The sequence below is a fragment of the Meriones unguiculatus genome, chromosome 2 (assembly GCF_030254825.1).
Source record: "Meriones unguiculatus strain TT.TT164.6M chromosome 2, Bangor_MerUng_6.1, whole genome shotgun sequence".
In the NCBI taxonomy this organism is placed as follows: domain Eukaryota; kingdom Metazoa; phylum Chordata; class Mammalia; order Rodentia; family Muridae; genus Meriones; species Meriones unguiculatus.
This window is the reverse complement of record NC_083350.1, coordinates 4754219-4768480: the sequence shown is the minus strand read 5'-3', so window position 1 is coordinate 4768480 and position 14262 is coordinate 4754219. Positions and strand designations below refer to the sequence as shown.

Here is a 14262-nt window from a genome sequence, read left to right as displayed (position 1 = left end):
AGCATTTGACAAAATCCAATACCCATTCATGTTTAGTCTTAGAGAGATCAGGGATACAAGGCACATATCTAAACATAGTAAAGGCGATAAACAACAAGCCTATAGCCAACATCAAACTTAATGGAGAGAAACTTAAATCAATCCCACTGAAATCAGGGATAAGGCAAGGCTGCCCACTGTCTCTATATCTCTTCAACATAGTACTTGAAGTCCTAGCTATAGCAATAAGACAACTAAAGAAGATCAAGGGGATACAAATCGGAAAGAAAGAAGTCAAAGTATCACTATTTGCAGATGCTATGATAGCTTACCTGAACAACCTCAAAAATTCAACCAGAGAACCCCTTCAGCTTATAAACACTTTCAGCAAATTGGCTAGAATCACAATTAACTAAAAAAAAAAAAATCAGAAGCCCTCCTGTATACCAAAGACAAAAGGGCTGAGAAAGAAATAATGGAAACAACACCCTTCACAATAGCCACTAATAACATAAAGTACCTTGGTGAGACTCTAACCAAGCAAGTGAAAGACCTGCTCAAAAAAAAACTTCAAGTCTCTGAAAAAAGAAATTGAAGAAGATATCAGAAGATGGAAAGATCTCCTGTGCTCATGGATTGGTAGGATTAACATAGTGAAAATGGCCATCCTGCCAAAAGCAATCTACATATTCAATGCCATTCTCATCAAAATACCAACACAATTCTTTACAGACCTTTAAAGAACAATTGTCAACTTCATATGGAAAAACAAAAAACCCAGATTTGCCAAAATGATCCTGTACAACAACAGATTGTCTGGAGGTATCTCCATCCTTGATCTCAAGGTGTACTACAGAGCAATAGTAATAAAAACTGCATGGTGCTGGCATAGAAACAAAATGGTGGATCAATGAAATCAAACAGAAGACCCAGAAAAAAACCGACACAGCTATGGATACTTGATCTTTGACAAAGAAGCCAAAACCATACAATGGAAAAAAGATAGCATCTTCAACAAATGGTGCTGGTCTAACTGGATGTCTACATGCAGAAAAATACAAATCGACCTATATTTATCACCCTGCACAAAACTAAAGTTCAAGTGGATCAAAGACTTCAACATAAAACCAGAGAGACTAAATCTCTTAGAAAAATTGGAAATCAATCTGGTGTTTTCTCAGACAATTAGGAATAGTGGTTCCTCAAGACCCAGCTATACCACTCATAGGCACATATCCAAAATATGCTCAAGTACACAAAAAGAACATTTGTCCAACCATCTTTGGAGTAGCTTTATTCGTAATAGCCAGAACCTGGAAACAACCGAGATGTCCCTCAACAGAGGAATGGATACAGAAATTGTGGTACATTTGCACAATGTACTACTCAGCAATTAAAAACAAGGAAATCATGAAATTTGCAGGCAAATGCTGGGATCTAGAAAAGATCATCCTGAATGAAATATCCCAGAAGCAGAAAGACACACACGGTATATACTCACTTATAAGTGGATACTAGACCTATAATGTAGGAGAAACATACTAAAATCTGTACACTTAAAGAAGCTCAGACAGAAGTAGGACCCTGGGTAAGATGATCAATCCTCACTCAGAAAGACAAATAGGATGAACATTGGAAGGAGGGGAAAACAGGAAACAGGACAGTAGCCTAAAACAGAGGGCCTTTGAAAGACTCTATCCAACACTGTATCAAAGCAGATGCTGAGACTCATAACCAGGCTTTGGGCAGAGTGCAGGGAATCTTATGAAAGAAGGGGGAGATAATGGGAGAGGACAGGAACTCCATAAGCAAAAAATCTGGGCCCAGGGGTCTTTTTTGAGACTGATACTCCAACCAAGAACCATTTATGGATATAACCTAGAACTCCTGCTCAGATATAGACCATGGCAGCTCAGTCTCCAAGTGTTTCCCTAGTAAGGGGAACAGGGACTTTCTCTCACAGGAACTCATTAGCCAGCTCTTTTGCTACCCACCCCATCCCCCGAGGAGGGAGCAACCTTGCCAGGCCACAGAAGAGAACAATGCAGCCAGTCCTGATGAGACGGAATAAGCTAGAGTCAGATGGAAGGGGAGGAGGACCTCCCCTATCAGTGGACTTGGAGAGGGGCATAGGAGGAGATGAGAGAGGGAGGGTGGGATTGGGAGGAAATGAGGAAGGGAGTTAGAGCCAACTTGGCATTTACATTATGATAGAGAGTAGAGACTTCAGAATACTTGCACATTACTATCTCTTATCCTGTGTTTAAAAAGTGTGTTAGCGTGTGCATGAGTGTGTGTGTGAGTGAATGTTATATATGCAGGCCATATCATACTTGTGGAGCTCCAAGAACAACCTTGAATGTCAATCATCACCTTCCATATTGTCTGAAACAAGGGCTCTTGTTTCGCTGGTTCATTGACCAGGCAGGCTGGCCAGAAGCGCTGGGATCACAAGCATGTGCTCTATCCATATCTGGCTTTAAATGAGGTCTTGATATTTGATCTTGGATTTTTCACACCAAAAGGGGAAGTGCTCTAACCATGGAGCAACCTGTCCAGCTCCAAGTTATTTTCTTGGAGTGCTCTGCATTTTCTTGATCGAAATTCTATGCCTTCGGTGCACCTTTTTCAGCATGGCATTCTTAGGTGGGTTTTTATGGCAATATTTACTGGGAGATTATAGGTAAGAATCCAGGAGAAGGTATAGGTGTAAGTATTGCCCTGGGATGTGGCCTGAAAGTTTTTTTAGTTCTACAAACTAGGACAAGTAAAAGAATAAATGACTGCCAGAAAGGAATAAAAGCAGTTTCTAAACATGTTTATCAAATCAGATAAATTCACATAAAAACGTGACCTTTTCCTATTAACAGATGGGCAAGAGTAAAATGACTGATGTAGCCTACTGTTTAGTGAGGCTGTGAGGAAACAAACCAACGCTCTCGAAACCAATGGGAATTTCCTGGAGGGTAGTTACACATTACCGTATAAACAGGTTTTAAAAAAGGCAAAAACCAACGAAGGAGAGTGGGAAGAGCTGATCTACTCAGTCCTTGCCAAGGCAAGGTTGCCGGCACCATCACATTGTGTTCTCCAGAAACGGAAGCCAGAATCTGTGGTGCAAAGGCAGGGCTCCCAGCTGCCCGGGTTGGAGGCTCTTGGCTGGGGAAGCTATAGATGAGCTAGCTACATATGCAAAATCCTTTGTGATTGAATCACTTATGTTGCATATTTTACTTTTTCTCATCAAAGTTCCCTACACTGTAAGCAAGGACAAAAATAGGAAACCTATCACTAATTAGACTCTGGGCATTATGGATGATGGGTGGATATTATTTCTCTTCTTGGAGATGCTGCTTGTATAATGTGACTTATAGATGGTGGCCTAGCTTCCTGGTGGACAAAAACTTGTGCGTGTGAGGGAGATGCCATAGGTATCGGGGTGGATTTTAGCTGTAGTAGCATGTAGTCTGGCTAGTGTCTATATATCTGGATATCGTTTAAACCTTCTGAGGGGGATATTTAAGTGCTTATTATCTGAGAAAACATGAAAGGTGAAAATATAATTACTTTCAATCCGCGTGCAAAATCCTGCAAATTGGTAGCAGACACACGAGGCAGTGGGCCCAGTTTTTACAGAAACACAGGCGTACCTCTGAAAGCAGTGTGACAGATGGAGAGGCCTTTCCGTGAACAAAGCACAAAGATGCTGCTTATGCAAACTGCCATACTGTGTGAGGTTTCAGAACCCATCCTGGCCATCCCCAGGGTGTCTCTCCACCAGGAGACCACCTTCGGGTAAGGGTATCAGCTGCTGTGGCAGAGAAGCCTGCAGCTCCATCCCAGGGGAATCTGAAATAGCACACTCCTACTTACCTTCCTCACTGTGATTAGGGGTCTAGGAAGCTTGGGAATCACATTTCACAGAAGAGACAATGGAGAACACAGCTAACAGGGAGCAGAACCAGCCCTCTGCAAACGCAAACACTTCTCTCTTCTTCAAGAGATCCTTTGTTCAAACAAATGTGCACATTTATATTTAATAACATGTTTAGTATGAGATTTTCAAAGACCTTTTATTAGTGTACTATGATTGAGATGGTCACTTCAGCAAGCCCTTTTTCCCTTTGTTTGAAGGTGAGTTTTACCACACCTTAGTTTAAAAAATATGTCCACATCATACACACACACAACTATCTTCATTGCATGTGAAAAAAAAATTGGTGTGTTTTCTTTCCATTCTATTTCTCTACCTTTCCTCTATTATTTTATTTTATGTTAAAAGAAGAAAAAGAAAAAAAGCCTCGGATTTCTATTACTAGGTTCAAATTATTGCTTACTTTTTAGAAACATAACATATATTAAGATAAGATTCATCATGGAAAGTGAGTTTGCTTTAAAGCTCTGAGGAACACTCAGACGAAAAGTGAAAGCTGCTTCATTCCGCAATGCTAAAGACCCTGAGACGGCAGCTTCCTGGTAGCCAAGGTGCTGCCTCAGCTGAAGATGGCTAATTCTGGGAGCAAGCCTTTTCTTAAAGAAAAAAAATATCCCTGATGTTTTAGAAGGAAAAACACCCTCCATTTGTTCACATCAAGAAAATTCCAATCACCTTGAAAATGACACTTTCCATATCATGGTCAATTCCACTTTAATTCTAAAATTGAAATGAAATTCTCTATAAAGTGTGCTGTTGCTTAGTTATTTGATCTGCAGTAATGTGGCTTTTACCTCCATTTATTAGAGATTACAGCTTCTTGGTTAATGGCTACTATACCTATCATCTTTGCAATTTAAGCATTTACAGGGACAGTAAGTGCTAAGTGCTGATAGCAGATTAAAGTGTTTGCATGTAAGTCATCAGCAGAGATGAAGTGCCTTAGAGTAAGGGACAAAGACTGAATGGAAGCAGGAAATGCTAGAGACACTCACCTGAAGCCTTTGCACAGTTACAGAGCCCTTCCTGGCAGCAGGTGTCTAGAACAGGGCGAATTTCTCCCATGAGCTACAAGCTCTTACACCTGTTACTATGGAAAATGAAGAGCATTTCTATATGGGGAAATACAATGCATGATTTCATGATTTATTCAGTTTACATCCCAATCCTACCCCTTCCCTCCCTCCCTCTTCCCCCATCCTTCCCTATTCCTCAGATAAGAGGAGCCTCTCCCCCGCAACCCCACCCCCAGCTCATTAAGACCCATCAGGACTGAGCAAGTTCTCTTCCCTTGTGGTCTGGTGAAACAGCCTGGCCAGTGTGGAGTGATCAGAAAGCAGGCAACAAAGTCCATGTCATAGATAGCCCCCTCTCCCCTTACTAGGAAACCCAGATGAAGCCTGAGCTGTCCATCAGCTACACCTGTGTAGAGGCCCTAGGTTCAATCAATGCATGGTCGTTGGTTGGTGCTTCAATCTCTGCAAGCCCCCATGGGCCCTGGTTAGTTGGCTCTGTTAGTCTTCTTGTGGAGCTCCTGTCACCTCCAGGTCTTAACACTGAATAATCCTCTTATTTCTGAGACAAATACTAGTTGCATTAATCTCCTATTGTATTATGCTAATTTGTGAATATTTAATTAGAGTAATTTGTGCATATAATTAAAAACAGTTACATATGAGTTCTAAGTTGATGCCTCACTGAATGAGTTTGTAAATATGCTTTTCCTTTATAAGTCCTATGGGTTGAGTGTTTGTGTTTCTTTCAGAATCATATGTTGAAGGCCTACCCTCCAGAGTGGCTGAAGTAAGGAAGGGGCCATGAAATCGGGCCATAGGCTAGTGTTCATGAAAAGTAAGAGAGTGAACAAGGACAACAAAATACACACGCTAAAGTGGGCTGGGGGGGGCACCAGAGTGCTTCAGCCCTACACAAGGAGCTATAGGCAACTAAGGAACACTGGTAGAAATAGCTGTTCTCAATGTTCAGCCCTAGAAACACACAAGTAACACTGTACAGACTGAGCATGCTGTAATTTTGTATTTGAGAAAATATATACATATACATATATGCAAGCAAGAACAATTAAAGAAAAAAGAAGCAATGAATTTAAAAGGGAACAATGAGGGGTTTACAGAAGGGTTTGGAGGGAAGAAAGCAAATGGAAAAATTTTATAATTGTAATCTTTAAAACATAAGAGAAATAGTTAATCATTAAAAATAATAAAGCATTAAACTCCCATCTTCCCCTTTCGTCCTTCCCTCTTCCTCACCTATTTCTTCTCTCCCTCCTTTCTCTTCTTTGCTCTCTCCCCATCTCTTCCCCTTTCTATCTCCCTCTCCTCCCTCTCTCCCACTTTACCTCTGTCTCCCATCTTCCTTCCTCTACTCTCTCTTTTTAGTCTCTCAATCTTGGTCTCCTCTGTCCTTTCTCTACCAAACACTGACACTCGAGGAAAGGCCACGTGAAGACCTAGTGAGCAGGAAGCCTACTTTACCACAGAGGGAAAGCACAGCAGAAGCTAAACTACCCAGAACTTGGCTCCTCTTCCTTCTGACTGAGAACTCGGCTTCTTCGGCCTCCACTGCCCATAGTGCATGTATGTTGTAATGGCAGCTGAAGACAAGGTAATGTGTTCCAAACAATTTCAATAGCTGAGGTTTTCGTTGCTGTTTTCCTTTAAAGTCTGGGTAGAACTTCTGGGAAAATCATTAAGTTTGTAAGGGTAATTTGTAAATTGAAAATTATGTTCTCTATTTTATGATAATTGGTCTAACCGAGTTTTCTAACTTGAGGAAATTTTTTAAAACATGTATTCTAGAGAATCATCAATTTATTTTTTCTATTTTGTAAGAAACTACTAAAAAAACTTTAAAAAATAGTCGTTTTTCATCTTGCTTCTGACTTTTCACATAATCACAAACATTCACTTTTTATTCGCTCTTTCTAATATGAGTTAATAATTTTAAACAGTCTCCCAGCTGTATAATTCTACTACTTTAGCATGTAGTCTTCACTCTATTTTAATGTAACAGAATTTAATGAATATTCATGACATGTTCTGTATTCTCGCTACAGGCAATAGAGGCTTTGGGTGCCCCAATAATTCCAGGCAAGGGCAGATGGGGGTCTGCAGGGCATCCACAGAGCCAGACTTTCTTGTCTTGGGACAAGGGACTGGAGCAGGGACATGAGTTTGTGAGATCAACAGCTCCTCTGGCCCATGTTAGGTCGTTTACAGGACACCTGCCTTTTCCAGCGTGCGCATAGGCCAGGCCGTCCTTGCACATGTGCTGTTCCTTACATTTGGCCGTGGGCGAGTCTTTTCCTTAGCCCTTGGTGTCCTTCCCCGATGCCCTTCCGTTTACTCCTCAGAGGACTCGGCATTCTCTGAACTGCAGGACTACGCAGCATTAACTGCACTGCCCATTACTCTAAACTCTGCCTCCCATCCGGACATTTAAAATCCAATAATTATTTTACAGTGTTTTCAAATGTGACCATCGATTCTACAGGGATGATAACACATCAGCCATGAGTATCCATGAGTGTGGATTATTTGCTTTCTGCCATCTAGAATGAGATGTGGCTTCCAGGCCTGCTACATGTCAAATGATGCACAGACTTCTCGACCGGTATAAAACGCTGCACACTTAGAAAAAATTAGCCAGGACACTCAAACAGTTCATGTTTCTCGTTATCTTCTTGTGCTATGCTTATTTTTGAGGTGTTTGGTTCAAAAACTGCTTTCCAATGACAAATAAAAGTGAGTCCAACCTTGTGTGCATATGTTTGCAGGGAAACTAGGAGAAGTGGCAAGCGGCACCTCCCTCCTCGGCACGTGCACCTGGGGCAAATCACGTCTGCCTGCTGTACACTGTAGAGACAGGGAACCACTCCTGCTCCTGCAGGACTGCTTTTCGAGGGGTCCAGACGGTGAGAGGAGGATGGGTGATTGTCCTGATCCTCTGCCTCCGGTGGCAATGCAGTAAGAGTTCCATGTCTCCAACAGCCCCATGTCCCAGAGCAGGGCGCCTTCTGGCTTGTTAGGTCCAGTAGACTTTGTTGCGCTGCAGCGCGGTTGTCTCTCACGCTTGTCTGCCTGGCATCAGCGTGCTTTCCCTAGCACACTCATTTGTTGATGTGGAGAAAATGAATTCAGTGTTTCTCCAGGGCCCTGACAAATGCAGAGCCCTGATCTTCAAGTGAGGCCTTAGAGACCTGACCCGTGTCAGGCCCAGGCGGGACGCGGGGTGGGTGCTGCTCTCAGCTCTGCCCCCGTCTTCCCTTCCTCTGGTTTATTTTGTTTAGTGTGTGTGTGTGTGTGTGTGTGTGTGTGCATGCGTGCATGTGTGTGCGTGTTGGCATGTGTGGGAGTGCCTTCAGAGGCCAGAAGAAGGTGTTGGATCCCCTGGAACGGGAGTTACAAGTTGCTATGTGCTGCCTGACGTGGGTGCTGGGAACGGAACTCCAGTCTCCTAGAAGAGCAGCCAGTGAGGCTGAGCTCCTACCTGCTCAGCCGTATCTCCAGCCGAGGTGTACCTGAGGTGGTGATGGTGGTTGAGACAGGGTCTCACTGCATAGCCCTGGTTGACCTGGAACTCACAATGTAGACCACACTGGCCTCAGGTTCATAGGTGAAACTGGGTGTTGATATCCAGGAATCCAGATAATGGGATTCAAAGGTAGATCTACTGCAAACACATAGCATGATGTCCAAAGTGAACTGTTAGTTTGCAGTTTGTGCAATTCCCTCACTGCTGTGTGCCCATTAAATGTCTACAGCCAGTAGCTGTAATTAGGAAGTCAAAAGGCAAGAGCTTCTATCTTCCCTGGGGAACTACTCTCAGAATGAAGGAAGGATGGAAAACCCAGCATTGGGGGCGTGTAGCCACTCTACAGAGTCAGATTCCCGTCACTAAGGAGAGAGAGGAGCAAAGGCATGCCTGCCTCCCAGGGTTTGTTAGTGGGTGTGACATGACGTGCAATCACTGGAAGAGCTTTCACTCTCTGATGGAGAACTGCTGAGCCATTCACTGTGCCCTCCTGCCCTCACCATGTCAGGGTTTACTCCTGAGCCTGTGTGTCTCCCCTTCTTCCTCACACGGCTTCCTAACCTTATTAACCCTTTTCCCATCTGGGATTTCTTCCTTTGTTTCTTAGTTTTAAACCTTAGCTTTTAGCACAAAGCTTAATTACAGGTCTCCGGTCTGCAGGGTAGAGAGCCAAGCCGGAGCTCACAGAGCTGCAAGCATGACTAGGCTCTCAGTGAACTGCTCTCCAGTTTACTTTTGGATTGCGTTTCTTCAGGCTTTGGGTATTTGCTGTTCTGTTCCACCTTATTTGTCTTCCAGCACCAAGAAGGCCTGCTCAGAAGGCTTTGGCTCTTCCTTATGGCTGATTAAAATGTGGCTGCTGCACACCCATGCCCACTCCCATATCTACATTCCAGGTGGGGAAAGGCACCTCTCCACTTAGGCATTTCTTTAGCCAAAGAGACAAGAGTTTTCTCATAACTAACTTGAAGCACACATTTGCTTACATCTCCATCATTACCTCACACTGCAAGAGAGAACTGGAAAACAGATATCTTGCCTAGAGGTGGATGCATCATCCCCCAAACAAGCAGCAATGATGAGTGAGGAAAAAGAAGAAGCATGTCTTGGGTAGACAGACAGCCTACAGTGCCGTACCTTAGAGCCCCTGACAGGAAGTGACCGCGGAGTCTTTGATCAAAGTCAGCGGCTAGAGCTTACCAGCACTGCGCTGTCTACATTTCTCTGTCTTCCCCTATGACATCAGGATAAAGAAGGGAGAGTACTTTTGTTTTAAATTGGAACTCTCTTTCAGGTCTACATTCTCTCTGACACCTCTATTCGCTCTTTACAGTTTCAATTTCAATTTCTTTTGACTTTATTTTCAATAAGGAATCTGACCAAACTATTCCCTGATCTCCAAGGTTGAGTCCTGACTTCCAGCACAGCATGGGATAGAGATTCCTAATCCTTCTTGCCCTCTCCCCTTCTTGCTGCTGCATCTGAAGTGTGACTTTCTGAGCACCTTCCCAGTGCCAGCTTCCCCATGCAGAGTCCATTCCTCTTGTCTGCCTAGGATCTTCAACGCAACACTCAATAGACAATGTGAGGTCTTTTTCCTAAGAACTCTTTCTCAGTTCTGCAAATGCCTCTTAGGAAACCATGTCACCTCCCCTTGATCTCACCATAGCTCTTCTTTGTTTTCTAGTAGCACTGAAAAAAATCAGAGGAGCTTAGCCTTCATTTTACAATAGAAACCAAAAGAAACTAAGCAAGAAGGAGAACTCTGGGTAAGATGCTCAATCCTCACTCAGAAAGGCAAATGGGATAGATGTAGGAAAAGGGAGAAAACAGGGAACAGGCCAGGAGCCTACCACAGAGGGCCTCTGAAAGACTCTGCCCAGCAGGGTGTCAAAGCAGATGCTGAGACTCATAGCCAAACTTTGGGCAGAGTGCAGGGAATCTTATGAAAGAAGAGGGAGAGGAAAGTCCCAGAGGGAACAGCAGCTCTACAAGGAGAGCAACAGAACCAAAAAATCTAGGCACAGGGGTCTTGTCTGAGACTGATACTCCAACCAAGGACCATGCATGGAGATAACCTAGAACCCCTGCACAGGGGTAGGCCATGGCAGCTCAGTCTCCAAGTAGGTTCCCTAATAAGGGGAACAGGGACTGTCTCTGACATGAACTCAGTGGCTGGCTCTTTGATCACCTCCCCCTGAGAGGGGAGCAGCCTTACCAGGCCACAGAGGAAGACAATGCAGCCACTCCTAATGAGACTTGATAGACTAAGATGAGAAGAAAGGAGAGGAGGATCTCCCTTTTCAGTGGACTGGGAGAGGGGCAAGGAAGAAGAAAAGGAGAGGGCAGGGTTGGGAGGGGATGAGGGAGGGGGCTAAAGTTGGGACACAAAGTGAATGAATTGAATTAAGTAAATAATAATAATAATAATAATAATAATAAGAAGAAGAAGAAGAAGAAATAAGTTAGCAATGCGCTTGCACCATGGCAAGAATTCAAGCATGGAATTAAAGTGAGTAATCTCTGGCTATGTGTAGGGTGGGTGATTGTGAGAGTCACATTATATGTATGCTTCTCTCTTTCTTTTTGTCTGTTTCTTTCTCTCTTCTACTCTCTCATTTCTTGCCCCTCTCCCCTTTCACACACACACACCACAGACTGACCCTGGCAACACAGCACAGAGGTCATCTCATTCTTCTATTTGTGAATTTCAAGTTTCCATTCTCATGACAGTTTTATTTCATTTATGAGTTTTAAAACTGAACTTTTATTTTTACCCAGCATAGATGAAAGAAATGATCTTCCCTCTATTTGCCACTTTGATAAGGTTTGGCTTCTTAGATATGTTCAGGAAGGCAAACATGCAGAAGCATGTGGGCAGTCGCATGGCAGTGGGTGGCTACTGCCATGGGGTGCCAGGAAGTTTCAGGCTTATTAAAAAGCCTGGAGATATGCTCGGTTCCAAAAGCCAAAGCCTTCATTTTCTTTGCTGCTTAAATTTTCGGAGTTGAAGATATTTTCTATTTAAAATGACAGGAGCCTTCTGCTCCAATATGCCCAAGTTAGGGGAGAAAATAAGAAAATTAAAAAAAATATTGCAAAAGTTCACCTTAATGCTTCCTTCGTGTAGAGAAAAGTGGTTCTAACTAAATCGATCAGTCGCTTTGATTCTGAAAAAACACTTGTTTTTGCTTTTCTCATTTTGGTAACACATCAAAATATCAGACTCTGTTCAATAGGTGGGGGAAAAGTATGTTGTTGGCACAAAAAAAAATTGACAGAGCTACAGAAGTGGAGAGGAATGGCACCTTCTTTCCAAGGGTCTCTAAGAACTAGTCGCCCATGGCGAGTTCAGTGAAGAAGAAAATCTAGTTCAAGCACTGTCTGCAGAGGTGAGTTCAGCAAGACTGTGAGAAAGCCTGCACTGTATCTTTGGGGAATGTCAGTAGAGGTTCTGGTAATTTCTTCTCCCTTGTCCTCCAGACATCCCAACATTACCTAACAGTCGGTCTTGCCAGCATTTCACGGTTTCTTTTAATACTTGCCCAAGCCGCACTGAAGGCACTCTGTTCTCAAATCTCCTGGTTAAATCCCATTAACTGCTCCTCAAAGTTCCATCCACAAATTTCTTTCTCTAGTCCAATGAATTCTTGAGGATTTGATATGCATATTTCTAATTCTTTCCTGTAAGCCATGCTGTTTTTGAGTTCTGAGCTACCTGGCCTCCATCTTCACAATGCCTTACCCTCTGCCATCTCTCACTATTAAACCAGAAACTCCTGAAGACACCACAGCAATATTTTTTCATTTTCACATGCTTGCTACCTGTGTTATGGAGGGGTACCTGTAGAGAAATTTTAATCCAGTAACATGGCTGCTCTGGCACAAGAATCACATCCAAAGACCTAGGTCTGTGTGAGCTAATTGGAATACAGACCTTACTATACATCTTCAGTTCCTCTAGATGGAATACACACTCTCAATCCCTCTATTTGAAACAAGACATCAGACACACCTTTAATCCCTCTGGCTGGAAGGTTTGCGCACGAGTTTTTGTTTGTTTTTTTAAACAAGGGAAACTGTTTGCTTAGGCTGTTAGCAATTGAGAACACCAGTTTGTGAGGACACATCCCGTTTGTCAGTGAGAACTAAGACAGAAGCGGCCATGCAGCTGAGGAACAGCTTTGGTCTTCGGCAGAATCTTCAAGTCCACAGTTTTCTGATCAGCCTTGCGCTGATCTGTATTATTGTATTTCCTGCCCTCTGAAAGGCTCTACCCAGCAGTGTATCAAAGCAGATGCTGAGACTCATAACCAAACTTAGGGCAGAGTGCAGGGAAACTTATGGAAGAAGGGGAAAATAGTAAGACCTGGAGGGAACAGGAGCTTCACAAGGAGAGCAACAGAACCAAAAATTCTGGGCACAGGTGTCTTGTCTGAGACCAATACTCCAACTAAGGACCATTCATGGATATAACCTGGAACCCCTGCACAGATGTAGTCCATGGCAGCTCAGGCTCCAAGTGAGTTCCCTGGTAAGGGGAGTAGGGACTATCTCTGACATGAACTCAGTGGCTGGCTCTCTGATCACTCCCTGAAGTGGGAGTAGCCTTACCAGGCCACAAAGGAAGACAATGCGGTCAGTTCTGATGAGACCTGATAGGCTAGGGTCAGAAGGAAGGAGAGGAGGTTCTCCCCTATCAGTGGACTTGGAGAGGGGCATGGGAAAAGATGAGAGAGGGAGGGTGATATTGAAAGGGAATGAGGGAGGGGGCTACAGCTGGGATACAAAGTGAATAAACTGTAATTATTATAAAAATAAAAAATATAAAAGATCTCACACCCCTGGTGCCTGGATTCACCCAGCAGCTGCTTCTTGAAGTAAGCGTCACTCAGGTGTTTGGGGAGTTTAACCTTGTTATCAACTTTTATAGAGGAGCCAAAAACAAACTTCTGGTGTGCTCTGTGCAGAGGAACTGTGTGAGGGCAAGAGGTCCAGTGACAAGTAGTAGCCACTGCCCAGCTGCTTCAGGAAAACCTCTCTCTTGCCCTGTGGCAGCAGGTGAGGATGGGCAGGACAGTCCCAGGAGTCACTGATGGACTTGTCGAGGCTCAGCAGCTTCCAAGGAGGCATGTCTTCAGTAGGCTAACACCTCAGCAGTTTTCGCAGCTTCTCTACCCAGGTACCAGTGACTGTTTTTGTGACAGTAGCAAGGACCTTCTCTTTTTTCTTCTTTTCAACTTTGAACTTTGAAACTGAGTATTTCCCTTTGTGCAAGGCCTTTCTGGAATATACAGCAGATTGGAAGTACCTGCCAATTTCTCTAACCAGGACAGGATTTCGGCTGCAATGGGGGCTTCCCTGTCTAGGGCTTTTTAACCTTAGGGTCACCCCTTTTTGGCCGTTCCAGGAGCCGGGGCACCAGTGGCAGCACCAGCAGCACTACCAGCCTTCTTCTCCTTTGCCTCAGGCCTCTCAGCTTTTTCACCAGCCATCTTGCAAGATTGGAGAGAGCTTGTATATACGTTTAATCCCAAACAATGACGTCTAATTGACGAGTCAGAAAAAGATTTGACAGAATGAGTCAGGAATAGGGTATGCCAAACTCTCACAAGAACAGATAAGAAACAGAACCTATCTAAGAGAGTCATAGAGAGCAGGGAGTTCATGAAGACAGTGCAGTAGAGTTCAGGAGCACAATACAATTTGGTGAAATCACTTGAGTGTAGCTGAGTTCATACAGTTCAGTTTGTAGAGTTCAGAAGTTATTCCAAACAGAGTAATTCACGGAGGAG

General features: G+C 43.6%; 1 pseudogene; it reads right to left on the bottom strand.

Moving 5' to 3' along the window:
- Nucleotides 1–13962, bottom strand: part of LOC110542880 (large ribosomal subunit protein eL6-like) — a 102371-nt pseudogene extending 88409 nt beyond the window's left edge.
- Between the last annotated feature and the right edge of the window lie 300 nt (nt 13963–14262).